Below are 20,266 nucleotides of genomic sequence, written 5' to 3'. Positions count from 1 at the left end.
CCTCCCCACGTGTGCTCTCTTTCAAAAATAAGTAAACATTAAAAAAAAAATAGTATACAATTAAGTTGTACAACCATCACCATTGTCTAGTTCCTGAATCAAAGGGAGGCTTAACTGAATGAGCCACCCAGGAGTCCCCCCGCGTGTCCCCTGCCCCTGCCTTTTTTAATTTTAATTTTTAAAGTAGGCTCTACCCTCAATGTGGGGCTTGAACTCAAAACCCCAGTGATTGAGTCACGTGCTCTACCTACTGAGCCTGCCAGGTGCCCCCAGCTTTTTCTGTTACCTTAAAAGGAGACTCCATATCCTTTAAACAGTCACTTCCCGTTTCCCCTTCATGCCACCTTCTGGCAACCACTGAACTTCCTGTCTTGTAGGTGTCTCTTCTAAATATTTCATGTAAATGGAATCAGACAATATGTGGCCTTTTTTGGTGTGGCTTTCAGATAGTATGTTTTTCAGTGTCTTCCATGTTGTAGCGTATATCAGTACATTATTCCTTTTTGTGGGCTGAATAATATTCCTTTGTTTGGATATATCATGTTGTTTATCCGTCAGTTGATGACCTTAGAAAATTTCCCCCCGACCTTATTGACAAATAATTGACAAATAGAATAACCTGTATTTGAAGTTTACAACGTGATGATTTGATAAACATGGTGGGATGATTACCAAGATCAAGATAGTTCACACATCCATCACTTCACCTGGCGTAGTTAACTTGATAAACATTTTTGTTCTGTCCACTTTTTGGCTGTTAGGAATAGTGCTGCCATGAACATTTGGGTACAGGTTTTTGTTAGAATACGTGCTTTCAGTTCTTTTGAGTGTATACCTAGGAGTGAAATTGCTGGGTCATGGTAATTACGTTTAACTCCCTGAGGAACCGCCACAGTTTTCTACAGCTGCTGTGCTGTTCATTTTACGTTCCCACCAGGAATGTAGGGGGGTTTCAGTTTCTTTCCATGCTTGTCAACACTTGCTGTTTTCTGTTTGTTTTTATGCCATCCTAGTGTGTTTGAAGTGGCATCTGGTACTTTTGGTTTGCATGTTTGTAATGAACAATGAATTGAACATCTTTTTCCATGTTTGTTGGCCATTTTTCTTTTTTTTGTTACTGAATAATATTCCATTTTATATGTACTACATACTTATATATCCGTTCATCAGCTGACAGACATTTGGGTTTCTACTTTTTGGCTGCTGCCAAGAACGTTTGTGTAGGGTTTTTGTGCAGTTGTATTCTTTTTTCTTGGGTATATATGTAGGAGTGGAATTGCTGGGTCATAAAACCCTGTTTAACATTTTGAGGAGCTGACAAATTATTTTCCAAAGTGGCTGTGGTATTTTACATATTCATGGTTTAGGTGAAGATTTCTCCACGTCCTTAACTCTTGTGTTTGGTTGTCTTTTTTTCTTCACAGTCATCCTAGTAGGTATAAATGGTATCCCTGTAGTTTTGATTTGCATTTCCCTGATGACTAAGGTTGAGCTTCTTTTCATGTGCTTCTTGGCCATTCCTGTATCTTTGGAGAAATGTCTATTCAAGTCCTTTGCCCATTTTAAAATTGGGTTATGTATTTTTTTATTATTGAGTTGGAAGAGTTCTTTATTGGATACACATCCCTTATATTGGCAAAAATTTTCTCATTTCTGTGGGTTTTCACATTTTTGATGTTATTTGTAGTGCAAAAGCAATACTGATGCAGTCCAGATCTCTTTTCTTTTCTTTTCTTTTCTTTTCTTTTCTTTTCTTTTCTTTTCTTTTCTTTTCTTTCTCTGCTTGTGCTTTTGAGACCATGCATAATCTGAGGTCCAAGCATTTTTTATATAAATATCAAAAGTTTCTTTTCCACTAGGTGTCTCCTTTTTTTCTTTCCTTCTTTAAAGTTCATTTATTTTGAGAGAGCATGAGCTGGGGGAGGGGCAGAGAAAGAGAGAAGATCCCTGGTAGGCTCTACACCTCAGCACAGGGCCTGACGTGGGGCTCGAACCCACAAACTGCAAGACCATGACCTAAGCCGAAATCAAGAGTACAACACTTAAACCAGCTGAGCTATGCAGGTGCTCCCATTTTCTCCTTTTATTTAAGCGTTTCTTCGGACTCTTAGCAAGAATATTTTATTTATTTTATTTTATTTTTATTTATTTTTGAGACAGAGAGAGACAGAGCATGAATGGGGGAGGGGCAGAGAGAGAGGGAGACACAGAATCGGAAACAGGCTCCAGGCTCTGAGCCGTCAGCCCAGAGCCTGACGCGGGGCTCGAACCCACGAACCGCGAGATCCTGACCTGAACTGAAGTCGGACACTTAACCGACTGAGCCACCCAGGCGCCCCTTAGCAAGAATATTTTAAAGGATTAAACTAATGGTATCAATATCCTTTCTTTAAATGTTTATTTAAAGAGAGAAAACAAATGAGCAGGGGCAGAGTGAGAGGGAGAGAGAATCACAAGCAAGCTCCATCCTGTTAGGCTCACAACCCTGAGATCACGACCTGAGCCAAAATATAGACTGGGATGCTTTCTTTACCAGTTGAGTCACCTGGGTGCCCCATCAATATATATATATATATTTTTTTAAGTACTTTACACGATTGTTAGAGGAGATTCCAGAGCTGAAGCAGGGTTTAGATCTACTCAAAGACTAGGTGAATCAAGACTTTTATTTACATTTCTGAAACTGCTTAGTACAATCACAGATGAAAGCAATCTATAGTAAATCCTATATCCACAGATTTCTGAAAATACTGTGTCTTAATTCTTACAAGCAGAGGTTTTGCTAACAATGAGGGTGATAGTTAAGTTCCTTGCAGTAAATTGGTTGGGTGGGAGCTGTGGATTTTTCATTGTGATCCATATTGCTAAATTGCCCATCAGAATGATGGTTCCACTTTACAGTCCTGTGTAAGAATGTCTCGTTTCCTCACACCATTCACTAACACAATGTTAATCATACTTTTTGATCTGATAGGTCTTGTGTGTTAATTTGTGTGTGTTAATTTGTATGTGTTAATTTGTGTGTGTGTGTGTGTGTGTAACAGTTAAAATTTTGATATGGATTTTCAGTCTGGACTAGTTTATACTTCTAGCTGTGTATATAGAAGTACAGTGTCCACTCTGTTCTCCTTAGAGAAACAGTACTGATGACTGTTATAAAATTAAAGCATTCTAGTAAGTCAGTATCATGCCAGTTTCAAAAACATTTCAATGACTTCTCATAGCTCTAGTCCAAAAACAAAGGTTTTATTTGTCAGTAATCTCTATACCCAACATGGCGCTCAAACTCACAACTCCGAGTAAGAGTTACATGTTCCTCCAACCAAGCAGCCTGGTGCCCCTGTAAGTTGTTGGTTTAAATAGGTGTCTGTGTTCCATGAAACACGTGTCCTTGTCTATTCTTGTTCATTGTTTTGCATATTTCTGCTGTCTAGCCCTTGAACACTCAGAACACTTAATCCTTACCCAGTTTTTGTGTGAAAGCTCAGCTCCTCCTTAATTTCAGGCTCATAGCTCCCCACCATTAACGTTGTATACATATCCTCTTTTTCTCTTTCTGCATATTTTTTAAATATGATACGTATATTTAAACATGGTAAATACTTATTGAGTACCTGTTCTGTGCCTTGCTGGGGTAATATTCATTCTTTCATTCGACAGATGTTTTTGGTATCTACTATGTGAGCTTGGTGTAGTATTCTAGAGAGGCTCTGGGATAAAGCCCCAGAAGGTGAAGTTCCTTTCTTCATGTGCCATATGTTTTATAAATTTTTAAAGTTTTTTTTTCTTTTTAAATTTATTTTTAGTTAATTAATTTTTAACTTTACATCCAAGTTAGCATATAGTGCACCAATGATTTCGGGAATAGATTCCAGTGATTCATCCCCTCTAACACCCAGTGCCCATCCCACCAAATGTTTTCCTTAATGCCCTTTGCCCGTTTAGCCCATCCTTCCTCCAGCAACCCTCTGTTTGTTCTCTATATTCAAGAGTCTCTTGTGTTTTGTTCCCCTCCCTGTTTTTTTGTTTCCCTTCCCTTATGTTCATCTGTTTTGAATCTTAAATTCCACATATGAGTGAAGTCCTAGATTTGTCTTTTTCTGACTAATTTTGCTTAGCATAATACCCTAGAGGGAACTAGAGTTCTATCCAGGTTGTTGCAAATGGCAAGATTTCATTCTTTCTGATTGCCGAGCAGTACTCCAGTGCGTGCGTGCGTGCGTGTATACCACATATATATACCACATCTTTATCCATTTATCTGTCGATGGACATTTGGGCTCTTTCCATACTTTGGCTATTGTTGATAGTACTGCTATAAACATTGGGAATTTAAAGTTTTTATTTATTTATTTTGGAGAGAGAGAGACTCAGTGGGGAAGGGCAGAGAGAGGGAGAGAGAATCTCAAGCAGGCTCCGCACTGCCAGCACAGAGCCCTGATGTGAACCCTGAGATCTTGAGAGACCTTGACCCGAACCAAAATCAAGAGTCGGACTCTTAACCTACTGAGCCACCCAGGCACCCCTCATGTGCCATATATTTCACAGGTGAGACAGAATATAATCAAACAGCATGATTGTTATTTCAGAAGAAAAAGGGAGCAGCTCCCGGGTGGCTCAGTTGGTTAAGCATCCAAGTCTTGGTTTCTGATAAGGTCAAGATTTCAGGGTCTTGTGATCCAGCCCTGCCTCCTGTTCAGTGCTGGGTGTTGGGGGCAGAACCTGCTTAAGAGTCTCTCCCTTGCTCTGCCCCTCCCTTCCTCCCTAGCTCACTATTTATTATTTATTTATTTATTTATTTATTTATTTATTTCCCTCCCTAGCTCTTTCTAAAATAAAAATAAATCAAAAATTTTTTTAAAAGGGGAGGAATGTCCCACTGCATACTTTTTGCCAGTTATTTTTATTTGATAACGTACCTTTTCCCATATTAGTGCATCTAGAAAACTTACCTTATTCTTTTTAATAGCTATGTGATACTTCATTGTGTAGAGGTAGATGTGTTATAATTTAGCCATTTGCCTCCTGATGGACCTTTGGGTTTCTGGGTTTTGCAGCTGTATAGATCCTGCTTCTGTAAACATCCCTCTATATGTATCTGGGTTGAGTGAGTGTTTTCACTTAGGTTGCAAGTTGAGAAACTGCTGAGGTAAAGGGCATGATGACCATTTAAAATTTTGATTGGTGGTAAAAGTTCATACTATTTAATACTGCATCCTGTATTCACCCTATTTCACCCTGGGAATAGGCATTCTTATTTCAAACATCAACGTCATTAGTGAAAAATACCATCTTGTTTTCATATGCCTTTTTTTTTTTTTTTTTTTTGCTAGTGGCTTTGGGCATCTTGTTATATATGGGTGTTCTGGATTGTTGATCATTTTCTTACTGATTTTCAAAAGCTTTTTGAGTATTTCTGCTGAAGATACTTTGCCCCCAATTTTTTTTTTTTTTGACTTTGTGGGTTTTGTTTCTCTTTTGGTACATTCAAACTCATGTTTTTATGTGGTCATATTATCAATGCTTATCTTTATGGCTTCTGGATTTCCCAATTCCAGTATTGTAGAAATATTCACCCATGTTTTGTTTTAGTACTGATGGTCTCATTTTATGTATCCAGTCTTTTTTTTTTTTTTTTTTGTATTCAGTCTTTTTTTTTTTTTTTTTTTTTTTTTGTATTCATCCTTTGTCCTCTACAGTTTCATTTGATTGAGGGAGTGAGATAAGGATCCATCTTCATTTTACTTTTTACCAAATGGCTACTCAATTTTTTCAAACCATTTATTGAGTAATCTAGTCTTTTCCTCCACGAGTTCAAAAGGCTACCTTTATTATATGACAAATTATTGGGTATACTTGGATTTATTTCTCATCCCGGTTCTAATGATTTGATTCATTGTATCTCTTAGGATCGCCGTTCCACTTACTGGGTAACAATTAAAAAATACCTGATAGGGTGAATCCTTCTTAATTACTCTTAGAATTTTTCTAGTGTTCTTTTTCAATTAAAATTTATTTTTTTTACATACAGGAAAGTACACAAATCCTAAAAATTACACAGGATGAATTACCACAAAGGGAACATACCTATGTATCTGCCACCAATATTAAAATGTTACTAGCATTCCAGAACGCACCCATGTTTCATTTGCTGCCTCTTAATTGGTCATTAGCCTCTTCCTGCTCCTTAAAAGTAACCAAGCACTGCCCTTACTTTGGACACCGCAGATTGTTTTGCCTATTTTGAACTTTGTATATAATTAGTTATACCTTGTAGTTCTTTTTGTGTCTGGCTTCTTTTGTTCAGCATTGTGTGATTTGTCCACATTGTGGGTAATGGTAGTGTGTTCATTTTTAATGTGCAGTATTTCATTGTGTTGCAATATACTTTATCCTTTCTGCTGCTAATGGTCATTTGGAATTTTTCCAGTATTTGGCTGTTATGAACAAAGCTGCAGTGAAAACTTTTGTATGTATCTTTTGGTGCCATACATACGCTTTTTTTTCATATATGTGTGTGTGTGTATGTATATATATATATATTTTATTTATTTATTGAGAGTGTGTGAGCACGGGAGGTGCAGAAAGAGGCGGGCAGAGGATTCAAAGCGGGCTCCTTGCTGACAGCAGCGAGCTCGATGTGGGGCTCAAACCCATGAATTGTGAGGTCATGACCTGAGCTGAAGTTGGAGCTTCAATCCATTGAGCCACCCAGGTGCCCCTTTATGTATACATTTTTGATAAAAGAACTTGCTGGGTCATAGAAGTTTATTTACCTTGTTAGATGATGCCAGAGACTGTTTTCCAAAATGGTCATACCACATTCTACTCTCATGAGTGCTCTGTGAGAGAATTCATTTGCTATATATCCTCACCATAATCATTTTAATTTTAGCCATTATGATGGATGTGTCATGACATCGAACTGTGGTTTTATTTTATTTTTTGATTCATTGAGAGAGAGAAGCGGGGCTTGTGTTTTACCTGAAGTGGGACAGAAGCTCACCCAAAGTGGGGCTCGAGCTCACTCAATGTGGGACTCGAGCTCTCGAACTCCCAAATGGAGTTTAGCCTGAGCTGAAGTCTGGTGCTTAACAAGTGAGCCACACCCAGGAGCCCTTAGTTTACTTTTTTAAAGTTTATTTTAGGGGTGCCTGGGTGGCTCACTTGGTTAAGCATCCGACTTCCCACTCAGGTCATGATCTCACAGTTTGTGAGTTCGAGTCTCCTGTTGGGTTCTGTGCTGATAGCTCAGAGCCTGGAGCCTGCTTCCGATTCTGTCTCCCCCTCTCTCTCTGCCCCTCCCCTGCTTATGCTCATGCTCTGTCTCTCTCTCAAGATAAATAAACATCTTAAAAAATTTAAAAAATAAAGTTTATTTATTTTGTGAGAGAGAGAGACCTGGCAAGGGGCAGAGAGAGGGAGAGACAGATCGACTGAGCCAGCCAGACACCCCAGGCCCCATTTTTCTATTTGGTTATTGTGTTGATTTGTAGTTCTTTATTTTGGATAAAATAAAGCTTTGTTGGGGTGTGTCTGGCTGGCACAGAGGAGCATGCAACTCTTGACCTCAGGGTCCCGAGTTTGAGTCCTATGTTGAGTGTAGAAAACACTTTAAAGAAAGCTTTGAATATATAGCAAAAATCTTCCACTCTTGCCTTTTTACACTTTAAAAAAAAAATCTTTTCATTTTTCAGAAATGTTTATTTTTGAGAGACAGCGAGAGAGAGCGCGCAAGTAGGGAAGGGGGGCCAGAGAGAAGGGAACAGAGGATCCAAAGCCGGTCTGCACTGACAGCAGAGCCTGATGCAGGGCTCAGACTCACGAACCATGAGATCATGACCTGAGCCAAAGTCGGAAGTCCACCACTGACCCACCCAGGTGGCCTTACTTTGTTTTGTTTGTTTTAAGATTTTATTTTTAAGTAATCTCTGTCCCCAACCGGGGTCTTGAACTTAAAACCCTGAGATCAAAAGTCACATGCTCTAATGACCGAGCCACCCAGGTGCACCTACTTTTTACTGTCAGTAGCATTTTTTAATGAACAGAAGCACTAATTTCATCATAGCCCAGTTTATCAATATTTTTCTTTATGGTTGTTACTTTCTTGTGTGTATTTGGTTTAAGAACTCTTCATCTTCCCTTAGGTCCTAAAGGTATTATCTTTACTATCCTCTACAAGCTGTCTTCTGTTGTCTTTCAGAATGAGATCTAGGTCCACATGGCGTTGATGACTTATTTTATTCTTGTGATTAGGGAAGTAAGGGCCTGGAAGAATTTAAGGGTTTCCTGTTTTTGTGACCTTGGCAATGTAGAAGAGAGTTGAATGACTGTCAGTGGTAAATAGCTTTGATGATAGAAGAAGGTTTAGAAGGGGGGGGAGGGAGAGAAGGAGAGAGGGAGAGAGAGGACATACATGGGGGGGAAATAAAAATTAGCTAAATGGGGCTTTCCTTTAAAAATCCTCTGTACCTCATGTCTTTCTTGGCTTCCAAGGCAATGATCTAATTATTAAGAAAAAGTTATTCTTATATTTGGGACAATCTTACAAAGAAATGAGTAAAAGAAAAATTCCTATTTGATCTAAAATTCTTTCCTGTGTAATATTAAAAAAAAAAAAAACACTCTTTCAACTTTGTGTAATAAAACTAATTGAAATTTAGATTCCAAGATGGCACAAGATGTTTTTCTTGTGGCTTTATTTATTATATATTCTCCTATGTGCACTCCAATTTGAGTACTGATGAGCTAAAGTGGAATGTAGTGACATTAGGCTTCTAAGGAGTCTGAGCTCGCTGGTGACTTGATGAAGTCACCAAAAATAAAAGCTAACCCCTCAGACAACAGGTTGTAATATTTTTGTATAATTCCTTCTGATTTTTTTACATGCACATAAAAAAATACCTTTATGTTGTATGTGCATTTGGAAAGGTATTTTTTTTTATTCTTATTTTTTAACGTTTTATTTATTTTTGAGACAGGGAGAGACAGCATGAACAGGGGAGGGTCAGAGAGAGGGAGACACAGAATCTGAAACAGGCTCCAGGCTCTGAGCTGTCAGCCCAGAGCCTGACGCGGGGCTTGAACTCACGGACCGTGAGATCATGACCTGAGCTGAAGTCTGCTGCTTAACCGACTGAGCCACCCAGGCGCCCCTGGAAAGGTATTTTTTAAGTTAGTACTAAGAATGTATCCACAGGCTGTTACAGAGTTTATAAAAGTACTAATTTCTAGTCACTGCATCATATTCCATTCTACATGCCCCAAAGTATTGAACTATTTTCCTATTGGGCATTTGTCTGCCTGCCAGCCTGCCTTTTACTGGCCTCCCCCACCCCTTCTTCTTTTGTTCAGGTCTTTTTTTGTTGTGCTCCTTCTGAGCATCCTTGTAAATAAATATTATCTACCTTTTTGATTATGTTCTTAGAAAAAAGTTGTAAACTTTACATGAACATTCTTAAGGCTTTTGAAATACATTATTATTGCAAGATTTGCTCCCGCTGTCTGTACAATACGTGAAATCCGTGTCTCTGTGTCCTTGACATCAACTGCGTATGAAATTTAAAAAATTTTTGCCAGTTTTATCAGTGAATGATGGTATCTTTTATGAGTGAAGTTGGAAGGTATTTTATTTAAGCATGAAGCCATTATTTCCCAAATCGTATAAAGCTTGAGAAATGTTTCAAATCCTCCTCCTTGGAGAACTGAGTTCCACTGTAGGAGGGAAAAAGAAAAAAATTCCAAGTCTTAAATAAGCCTATCCACACAGGGAAAGACTTTTGACTTGCCAGTTAGCACCTCCCTCCTACCTCCCAACATCTTTCCTTTAATACCAATTTGGTGGATATCCTATTAGAAAGGATTCACGTATTTCCCAGTAGGCTCACTTTTTAAATCCTTTTTGCTTGGTTAATCCCTTTCTCTAATAGAAATTTGAATTTCAGGCCAGGTGATTTAATATGCTAATTACAAGAGTTGGCTATATTGATCATTTTTATGAGCTGCAGGTTTTGAATCTGGACTTAATGGGGCATAACTTGAGGTTTGGAAAAAGGAAGATATTTCACTTTTGCTAGGCGGCAGAACCTCAAAGGTTGATTGGATTCTTCAGCTTAAAAACATGTACTTAACATTTTTTAAATGTCCAATAAACTAAAGGATTGCCAACACTTTAGGATGGCGTCCATCCATGATATTTAACAAATTTGGTGTTTAATTTTATTGACTTTGTCAGCTGCTTCTCATACTTCTTTTGCGTAAAACTTTGGCAGAAATCCTAGGAGAAGGGAAGGGGGGCATACATGTTAAGGGACCTGTTTGTGGCTGTTTTGTTTTTATGTCTGATTATATCTTGCATATCTAATACCTGAGACCTTGATACAATGAAGTTATGAAGAAAAACACTAGAATTTTCAATGACTAGAACCTAGAGTTCAGATCATCTTGTTTCTCCTTTATGTTCACTTTTTCAGGAAAATAGGTTCTTTAGTAACTTAATAAGTTTCCTTTTCTTAAAAAAAAATTTTTTTTTTAATTTTTTTTTTACGTTTATTTCTTTTTGAGACAGAGAGACAGAGCATGAATGGGGGAGGGGCAGAGTGAGAGGGAGACACAGAATCTGAACCAGGCTCCAGGCTCTGAGCTGTCAGCACAGAGCCCGATGCGGGGTTTGAACTCGCGGACCGCAAGATCATGACCTGAGCCGAAGTCAGCCGCTTAACCGACTGAGCCACCCAGGCTCCCCTAAAAAAAATTTTTTTTTAATGTTTATTTATTTTTGAGAGAGAGAGAGAGAGCATGAGTTGGGGAGGGGCAGAGAGAGAGGGAGACACAGAATCCAAAGCAGGTTCCAGGCTCTTGAGCTGTCAGTACAGAGCCCGATGCGGGGCTCAAACCCACAGACCATGGGATCATGACCTGAGCTGAAGCCGGACGCTTAACCGACTGAGCCACCCAGGTGCCCCAACAAGTTTCCTTTTCAATGAAAACTTAAATAGTTAAGGGTGAATAGTTGATAGTTATATGTTTTATTTTTTTTTCAACTTTTTTTTTTTTTTTTTTTTTTGGGACAGAGAGAGACAGAGCATGAACGGGGGAGGGGCAGAGAGAGAGGGAGACACAGAATCGGAAACAGGCTCCAGGCTCCGAGCCATCAGCCCAGAGCCCGACGCGGGGCTCAAACTCACGGACCGCGAGATCGTGACCTGGCTGAAGTCGGACGCTTAACCGACTGCGCCACCCAGGCGCCCCGATAGTTATATGTTTTAAATAGGGAAATGATTTTTGTTTTTATTTGTATGTGTGTATGTATATATAGATACATATATGAAAATTATTTTTAAAAAGTATGCATTGAGAACATGTATTCCCACCTCTGCTCCCATTTCTTTCACATCCTCTGTAAAAACAACTTTTATATTCTTTAAAAAAAATTTTTTTTGAATGTGTATTATTTATTTTTGAGAGAGAGAGACAGAGTGCCAGCTGGGGAAGGGCAGAGAGAAGGAGACATAGAATTTGAAACAGGCTCCAGGCTCTGAGCTGTTAGCACAGAGCCCGATGCAAGGCTTGAACTCACGAATGGCGGGATCAGGACCTGAGCTGAATTAAGTAGGATGCTTAACTGAGAGAGCACCCAGGAACCCCTATGCTTTTTTTCTGTTTAATTTTTTTCATGTTTATATTTGAAAGAGAGAGAGACAGCACAAACAGGGGAGTGGCAGAGAGAGAGAGACAGAGACAGAATCCAAGGCAGGCTCTAGGCTCTGAGTTGTCAGCACAGAGCCCAATGCGGGCTCCAACCCATGGATCTTCATGAGATCATGACCTGAGTCACACCACCAGGCACCTCTTTTCTATTCTAAGTTTATTTTGAGAGAGAGCCTGTGAGGTGGAGCAGGGGAGGGGCTGAGAGAATTCCAGGCAGGCTGTTAGCTCCACACAGGGCTTAAATCCAGGAACCACCCATGAACCTCGAGATGATGCCCATGCATACGAGGGGCGGGGGTGCACTGAGAGAGAGAGAGGGAGAGAATCTTAAGCAGGCTCCACGCTCAGCGTGGAGCCCAACACAGGGCTCGAAATCACAATGGTGAGATCATGACCTGAGCCGAAAGTCTGAGTCTGACTTTTTTTTAACGTTTATTTATTTATTTTTTTGAGACAGAGAGAGAGCATGAACGGGGGAGGGGCAGAGAGAGAGGGAGACACAGAATTGGAAGCAGGCTTCAGGCTCTGAGCCATCAGCCCAGAGCCCAACGTGGGGCTCGAACTCACGGACTGCAAGATCGTGACCTGAGTTGAAGTCGGACGCTTAACCGACTGAGCCACTCAGGCGCCCCTGAGTCTGACTTTTAACTAATTGAGTCACCCTGGCACCCAAGGAACAACTTTTATTACTTTCTGCAAGCACATTTTCTTATTCCTCCCCTTTCTGACACAGTGTTGCATATGGCATACAGTGTTTTCTTTGTTTAGTTTTGTTTTTAATGTTTGTTTATTTTGTGAGAGAGAGAGACATGGAGACAGAATCCCAAGCAGGCTCTGCTCTGTCAGAGATCATGACTTGAGCCGAAATCAAGAGTCTGGTGCTGAACCAACTGAGCCACCCAGGCACCCCATTCCCATACACTGTTTTATACCTGTAGACGTTTCTATGTCAGTAGTTAAAAGCTTCCTGGTTGGTTTTGTTTTTGAGAAGTCAAAAGCTTTAAAAAATTGAGGTAAAATTATATACATTGAAAGGTCCTGTTCATTTAGACTTTTTTCAGTAGATTTCATTTTTAGATTTTATATTTGGGTGCTGCTATTTGTTTTTTAGTTTGTTTTTTTAAGTAGGCTCCAAGCCCAATGTGGGGCTTGAACTCAAGATCTTACCCCAAGATGAAGAGACCCCTGCTCCGCCCACTGAGCCAGTCAGGTGCCCCCTAGACTTTATTTTATGGAGTAGCTTTAGGGTCACAGCAAAATTGAGTACAAATCTGGAGGTTTCCCATGTACCTCTGAGCCCACATATGCATAGCATTTCCCACTATCGCACCCCCCACCAGAGGATTACATCTGTTAACAGTCTCCATTCACACATCATTATCATCCAGTATCTATAGTTTGTTTTTTGTTTTTAATTTAGGTTGATGTTCTTTTTCTCCTAAGAGGTTATTATTTATTTATAGTAACCTCTGTGCTCAAAGTGAGGCAGGAACTCACGACCCCAAGATCAAGAGTCACATGCTCTTACCCGATGACCAGTCAGGTGCCCGTTTTTTTTGTTTTGTTTTGTTTTAAGTTTTAATTTAAATCCCATTTAGTGTAATATTCGTTTCAGGTGTATAATGTAGTGAAACAAGTGTGCTCCTTAATCCCCATCACCCATTCAACGCATCCCCCCACCCCCCTTCCCTCCTTTCTGGTAACCATTATAATGTTTATAGTTTACATTAGAGTTTGGATTCTGTGGGTTTGGACAAATGTATAATGACATATTCACCATTATAGTATCATATGGAATAATTCACTGGTTAAAAATCCTCTGCCCTGCCTATTCATCCTTCCACCCCTCCTAACATCCCCCCCCCCAACTATACTTTTTACTATTTCTGTAGTTTTGTCTTTTTCAAAATGTAATATAATTAGAAATCGTACATGGCCTTTTCATATTGGCTTCTTTTTTTTTAATTTTTTAGTGTTTATTTTTGAGAGAGACAGAGTGTGAGTGGGGGAGGGGCAGAGAGACAGGGAGACACAGAATCTGAAACAGGCTCCAGGCTCTGAGCTGTCAGCGCAGAGCCCGATGTGGGGCTCGAACTCGGGAACCATGAGATCATGACCTGAGCCGAAGTCAGATACTTGACCCACTGAGCCACCCAAGCTCCCCACACATTGGCTTCTTTTGATTAGTAGTATGTATTTAAGCTCTTTTCATCACTTGGTAGCTCATTTCTTTTTAGTGCTGTATAATATTTCATGTTTGGATATACCATGTATGGTTTATCCGTTCTTTATCACCTACTTATCCTTTATCAACTATTTATTACCTACTTAAGGACTCCTTAGTTGCTTCCAGGTTTTGGCAAATAAGTGCATAGCTGCTTTGTAAACATTTGTGTGCAGGGTTTTGTGTGGACAAGTTTTCAGCTGCTTTGGAGCCCAATGAGCATGATTGTTGTATGGTATAAGAGTATGTTTAATTTTGTAAAACAAAACACCAGACTGTCTTCCAAAGTGGCTGTAACCACTTTGAATTCCCACCAGCAACGAGAGTTCCTGTTGCTCCAGTCTCACCATCATTTGTTATTATCAGAGTTCTGGATTTTGGCTATTCTAATAAGTGTGTGGTGGTATTTCATTGTGGTTTTAATTTGCATTTCCCTGATGACATATGATGTGGAACATCTTTTCATATGCTCATATCTTTGATGATGTGTCTGTTAAGGGCTTTGGCTCATTTTTAAACAATGAGGTTGTTTTTCTTATTTTTGAGTTTTAAGAGTTCTCTGTAGGGGTACCTGAGTGGCTCAGTGTGTTGATAAGCCTCTGACTTCAGCTCAGGTCATGATCTTGCAGTTGGTGGGTTCGGACCCCACTGCAGGCTGCTTGGGAGTCTGTGTCTCCCTCTCTCTCTGATGCGTGCGCGCGCTCTCCCTCTTTCTCTCTCAACTTAAAAAAAAAAAAAAAAAGTTCTGTATATATTTTATTTATTTTTTAAAGTTCTTATTTTCAGAGAGAAAGCGCGAGTAGGGAGGGGGCAGTGAGAGAGGAGAAAGTGAGGACCTCAATGAGACTCTGAGCTGCCAGTCTGAGCCCAGTGCAGGGTTCGAACTCACAAACCCATGAGATCATGACCTGAGCTGAATTCAGATGCTCAACCGACTGAGACATACAGGTGCCCCTCTTTGTATATTTTAAAAGACAGCCCTTTATCAGTTGTCTTTTGCAAATATGTTTCTCCCAGTCTGAGGCTGGTCTTTTTATTCTCTTTACAGTGCCTTTCATAGCATAAATTTTAATTTTAATGAAGTCCAGTTTATCAGTTCTTATCTTCATGGATTGTGTAGTGTTGTATCGAAAAAATCATCACTAAATCCAAGATCATTTAGATTTTTCTCCTAAGTTATCTCTGAGGAGTTTTATTGTTTTGTGTTGTTTTATATTTAGGTCTGTGATCCATTTTGAGTTAATTTTTGTGAAGGGAGTTCACTAAGTTTATATATGTAATCACCACCCCAATCAATGTAGAGAACATTTCCATCATCCCAGAAAGTTCCTTCATACCCTCTTCCACTTAGTTCCCATCTCCCTCTAGGTAACCACTATTCTGATTTCTTTGTACATAGATTAGTTTTGTCTTTTCTTGAACTTTATATTAATGGACTGCTAACAGTCCATTATTTTTTTGTGTCTGGATTCTTTCGCTTTACATCATGCTTTTGAGAATCATCTATGTTGCATGTATCAGTTTTTTGGGGGGAGGTGGACTGAGTAGTAGTCTGTGGTATGAATTTACCCTAATTTGTTTATTCTCCTGATGGATATTTGCATCATTTACAGCTTGTAAATAAAAATTTCCTATTAGCTTTCATGTACAGTCTTTGGATATTTGTGTTCATTTCTCTTATATATGGTTACATTTTATAGTACTGTATGGATTTTCCTTAGGTTATTCAACCAGTTCCCTGTAAATTGATACTGGGCTTATTTTCAGTCTTTTGCTGTTACTAACAATGTTTCAAAATATAACATTTATTTATTTATTTTTAATGTTTATTATTATTTTTTAATGTTTATTTATTTTTGAGAGAGAGGGAGACACAGAATCCGAAGCAGGCTGCAGGCTCCAAGCTGTTAGCACAGAACCTGACACGGGGCTTGAGCCCGTGAGCCCATGAGATTGTGACCTGAGCCGTAGTTGGAGGCTTAACCAACTGAACCACCCAGGCTCCCCAAGAAGACTTAATGACATTGTTTGGTTTTATTTTATTTTTTTAACAACTGCTAATCAATTTATTAAAAAGGTTGATTTAAGCATCTGCAATGGTGACTTCAGCCTTGACTCTCAGCTCAATACTGATGGAAGTAATCTGCTTACCAATCTTAGAAGGACTGTGCAAATCGATGAGTCACTTGTGGATCCTCGTCTGAAAACGAGCCCATGTCTTAGAACCCTCACCACAAGGAGTTTTTTGGTAGTGATTCTCATAGTCTTGGTAGGCTTCCCAACTGGTCCTTTCACTTTGAGACTCTTCCTTTGTGCCTCTGATCAAATCATTCTCATTGAGGGAATCCCCACCTCTGGTTCCACCAATGTCTTCCTGGTGTATTTAAAAGCCCTGACTGCAGCAAGGTTTCCTGACCCCAACGCAGGGCTTGATCTCACAAACCATCAGATCATGACCTCAACCAAAATCAAGTCAGAGGCTCAACAGAGTCACCCAGGAGCCCCTTAAAGAGTGTTATTGACATTGTTTTGTTTTTCTTTAAAAAAATTTTTTTTAATGTTTATTTTTTAGAGAGAGAGAGAGAGAGAGAGAGAGAGAGAGAATGAGCGGGGGAGGGGCAGAGAGAGAGGGAGACACAATCTGAAGCAGGCTCCAGGTTCTGAGCTAGTCGGCATAGAGCCTGATGTGGGGCTCAAACTCACAAACTGTGAGATCATGACCTGAGCCGAAGTTGGGGACACTTAACGGACTGAGCCACGTAGGTGCCCCTGTTTTTCTTTTTTAAATGCTTATTTATTTAAGCACCTGAGACAGAGCACAGGTGGGGGAGGGGCAGAGAGAGAGAGAGAGAGAGAGAGAGAGAGAGAGAGAGACAGACAGACAGACAGACAGACAGACAGACAGACAGACACAGAATCCGAAACAGGCTCCAGGCTCTGAGCTGTCAGCACAGAGCCTGACGCAGGGCTCAAACCCATGAACTGTGAGATCCTGACCTGAAGTCGGACACTCAACCGAGAGCCACCCAGGTGCCCCTGACATTATTTTAATAGTTAATTTGCTTTGGGGATTTTTTTTTAACCTGACCTGAGAAATGGAAAACTTTAGATGGGCGTGCTTATTTTAACACTGCCAATGTTTCCGAGCAGGTTGGGTCTTAGAAGGGTGGATGAAAAGATCCAACCTTGGAATCCCCTCAAAGAAGAAGGCTGCTGTAGGGCCAGTCACCCTGCCTCAGAATGGTAACTGCACATTGTGAAACATGGTTAGCCAGGATCCTGATGCCTCATCTGTCCCAAAGGCTACGTGCTGATGTTCTTTTGGATCCTTTTGGGCAGAATGCAGAATTTCAGATGAAATCAGGTTGTTGGATGAATGAACGTTTTATGAATTTCTAGATGTGAGTATTTTCAAGGCATCTATTTTTTTGTGATTTCCATCCTTTAAAGAACATTTTTTAAAATGTCATTTCCACCCTTTAAAAAACATTTTTTTAAAAAAATGTTTTATGTATTTTTGAGAGAGCGCAAGCGGGGGAAGGGCAGAGTGGCGGGGGGTGGGGGGACAGAGGATCTGAAGCTGGCTCTGGGCTGACAGCAGAGAGCCCCAACTCAGGGGCTCGAACTCACCACTTGAACTTCGAACTCCTGAACTGTGAGATCATGCATGACCTGAGCTAAAGGTGATGTTTAGCTGACTCAGCCACCCAGGTGCACCAAAAAAATATTTTAAATGGAACCACATACATAAAAACCTGACTTCTTTTTCCCCCTCACTCACCACAAAAGTGATAATTAGTAAGTGCTGTTGATTTGAACTTGGTGCCAGCGGCATCTTCTCCCTGTACCGGCATCTTCTGATCCTCATTTCTTGTCTCTTCTAACAGCATCCCTTTTAAATTTCACCGTCGTTCCCCTCCCCACCCCCCCAACACACACACAAACAAGAAGAGCCAGGATTTATTCTTTGAAAAATCTCCCATTAAAAAAAAAAAAAAAAACTCTTAGAGGCTTAAAACTTGTCTTATTAAGAAGCAGGAGGAGCTTTATAAGAATGGCATTTATTGAAAAAGCAAAACTTGTGGAATCTTCAGGTGATTCTTATAAAGCACTCTGGTAGAGAAGCACAATTAGAGGCTCTTTCTAAAGTGCAAATCTGGGGCGCCTGGGTGGCGCAGTCGGTTAAGCGTCCGACTTCAGCCAGGTCACGATCTCGCGGTCCGTGGGTTCGAGCCCCGCGTCAGGCTCTGGGCTGATGGCTCAGAGCCTGGAGCCTGTTTCCCATTCTGTGTCTCCCTCTCTCTCTGCCCCTCCCCCGTTCATGCTCTGTCTCTCTCTGTCCCAAAAATAAATAAACGTTGAAAAAAAAAAAATTAAAGTGCAAATCCAATTATTTTTCTTTTAAATACCTTATGCTGGCTTGTTGTTGTTGTTGTTGTTGCTGCTGCTGCTTCTTGGATGAAGTCCAAGCTCTTATCTGTTCTGTGAGCTGATGTGGCCCCTGACTTCCCTGCAAAGACTCCAGCTGTGCTGAGCTGGAAGGCCTCCTCCCCTCTGTAGCTTGGTGGAGCTGGGCGGGCTGCATTGATTTCCTCCTGCTTGATTCTCCAGTCTTCCGTCTCCATTTGCTCCCCTCTGCCTGGAATGCTCTGGAGTTTTCCCTCCCCCAAGGAGTGAGTTCCTGAGCACCCTCGGAGACTCTCACCTCCACAGCACCGTGCCTCCCTTCCTGTGAGATCTCTGCTGTGGAGTCCAGAGTCCGTGCTTCATGCCATCGCTGCATTAATGTCTCTGGAGTTATCCTTTTATTTGCCCGTCACCTCATGTGCTGCGAGCCTGTCTTTGATGCCTAGGACCTTGTCATTCCTTTCAGCATCCTCAGGTCCTGTAATTATCTGGGCATGTCTGTGTGACAGAAAGTGTCACCTTTGAAGTCTAGTTGCTTTTATAAGATGCTAGGTTTGGGTTACACAAAATGATACTGTTTACTGTTATGTGCGTGTTGTGATCTGTCTAGTGGACATGTATTGATTGATAGCAGTGTTGATAGTAGGCACCCTGAAGCTTTTTATATATGTGTGTGTGTGTATAAACATATATATATATGAACATTTAATGCTATAAATTCCCCTCTAAGCACTTAATTTAGTTCCATCTCAACTTCTGGTATGCTTTATTCAATTCAAAGTATTTTCTTATTTTCCTTGTGATTTCTTCTCTTTTCAAAAGCTTTCTTTTGTGAAAAATATATAAGGAACATCACGCCCTCCCCATTAGAAAAATTAGAGTCATAATGGGGCATCTAGGTGGTTTAGTCAGTTAAGCGTCCAGCTCTTGATTTCTGCTCAGGTTATGATCTCATGGTTTGTGAATTTGATCCCTGCATTGGGCTCTGTGCTGATGGCAAGGAAGGAGCCTGCTTGGAATTCCTGTCTCCCTCTCTCTCTCTGCCCCTCCCCTGCTCACTCTTTCTCTCTCTCCTTCTCAAAAGTAAATAAATACAGAGAAAAATTAGAGTCATAATGGATAACTTTGTATCCTGTCTATTGAGAATTCTGTTTGAGCATGGTCACATGTCATTAAAGTATTGCTTGAAAAGAGTTTTAATGGCTGCATAATACTCCATGTCACTACCACAGTTCAACATCGTCCCTGTGGTTGGGCCAGTAGCTTGTTTCTAAACAGTTTTCTGGTATAAGCAACTCTGATTTTCCTGTGGTTGGGCAGGTAGCTTGTTGCTAAGTAGTGATGATAATCTTTGAAAGTATTTGTTGACATCTGTGTGTGCTTAGGATACGATCTGGTGGTTCTGAGTCAAAGTACCAGTCAGTCTTTATAATAATATATATAAACATAATATACATATAGTCAAGTTGCTTTTCAGAAAAAGGCTGCATTAGGCAAAGCTTCAGTGTAGTCAGATTTTCACCAGGAGCAGGAAAGTTGGCATGCTGTCCTTCCTTCATTGACTTATGCCTGGGCCGTCTGTGACGTGATGTCCTAAGAGCTAAGAAGCAAAGATGATGAGAAAAACAAAGCAGTAATCCTTTTAATGACCATTCACAGGCACTGAGAGCTCCACCCCGTTTCCCATTCAAGCAGTGAATTTTCTTCCAAGTATATAGCAACTATGAAATCATTGGCTATAAATTTTTGTTCGTTGTGTTGGAAGATACTCTTAAATGGCAGATCCTTGGAGATCTGTCGGAACAGCTGAAACTTCATCTCTTACCTGTGGCCAGTTATCGAAGGAACTAGACATATGTAGCCTATTGTTTTTCTACTCTGCAGCCGAGCAGGTTTTGATCTGCGGAAAATTGATTTCCTTCTTCA

General features: G+C 40.3%; 1 protein-coding gene and 1 pseudogene across 10 annotated transcripts in view; one reads left to right on the top strand and one right to left on the bottom strand.

Annotated features, from left to right (window-relative positions):
* Positions 1-20,266, top strand: part of USP48 (ubiquitin specific peptidase 48) — a 112,652-nt gene that overhangs the window by 23,672 nt on the left and 68,714 nt on the right. The window lies entirely within an intron of this gene.
* On the bottom strand, positions 16,017-17,787 carry LOC147577832 (small ribosomal subunit protein uS10 pseudogene; annotated as a pseudogene).

Source organism: Puma concolor, chromosome C1 (assembly GCF_028749965.1).
Source record: "Puma concolor isolate L17-30 chromosome C1, mPumCon1.1.hap2, whole genome shotgun sequence".
Lineage (NCBI taxonomy): Eukaryota > Metazoa > Chordata > Mammalia > Carnivora > Felidae > Puma > Puma concolor.
This window is presented reverse-complemented; position numbering and strand designations above follow the sequence as displayed.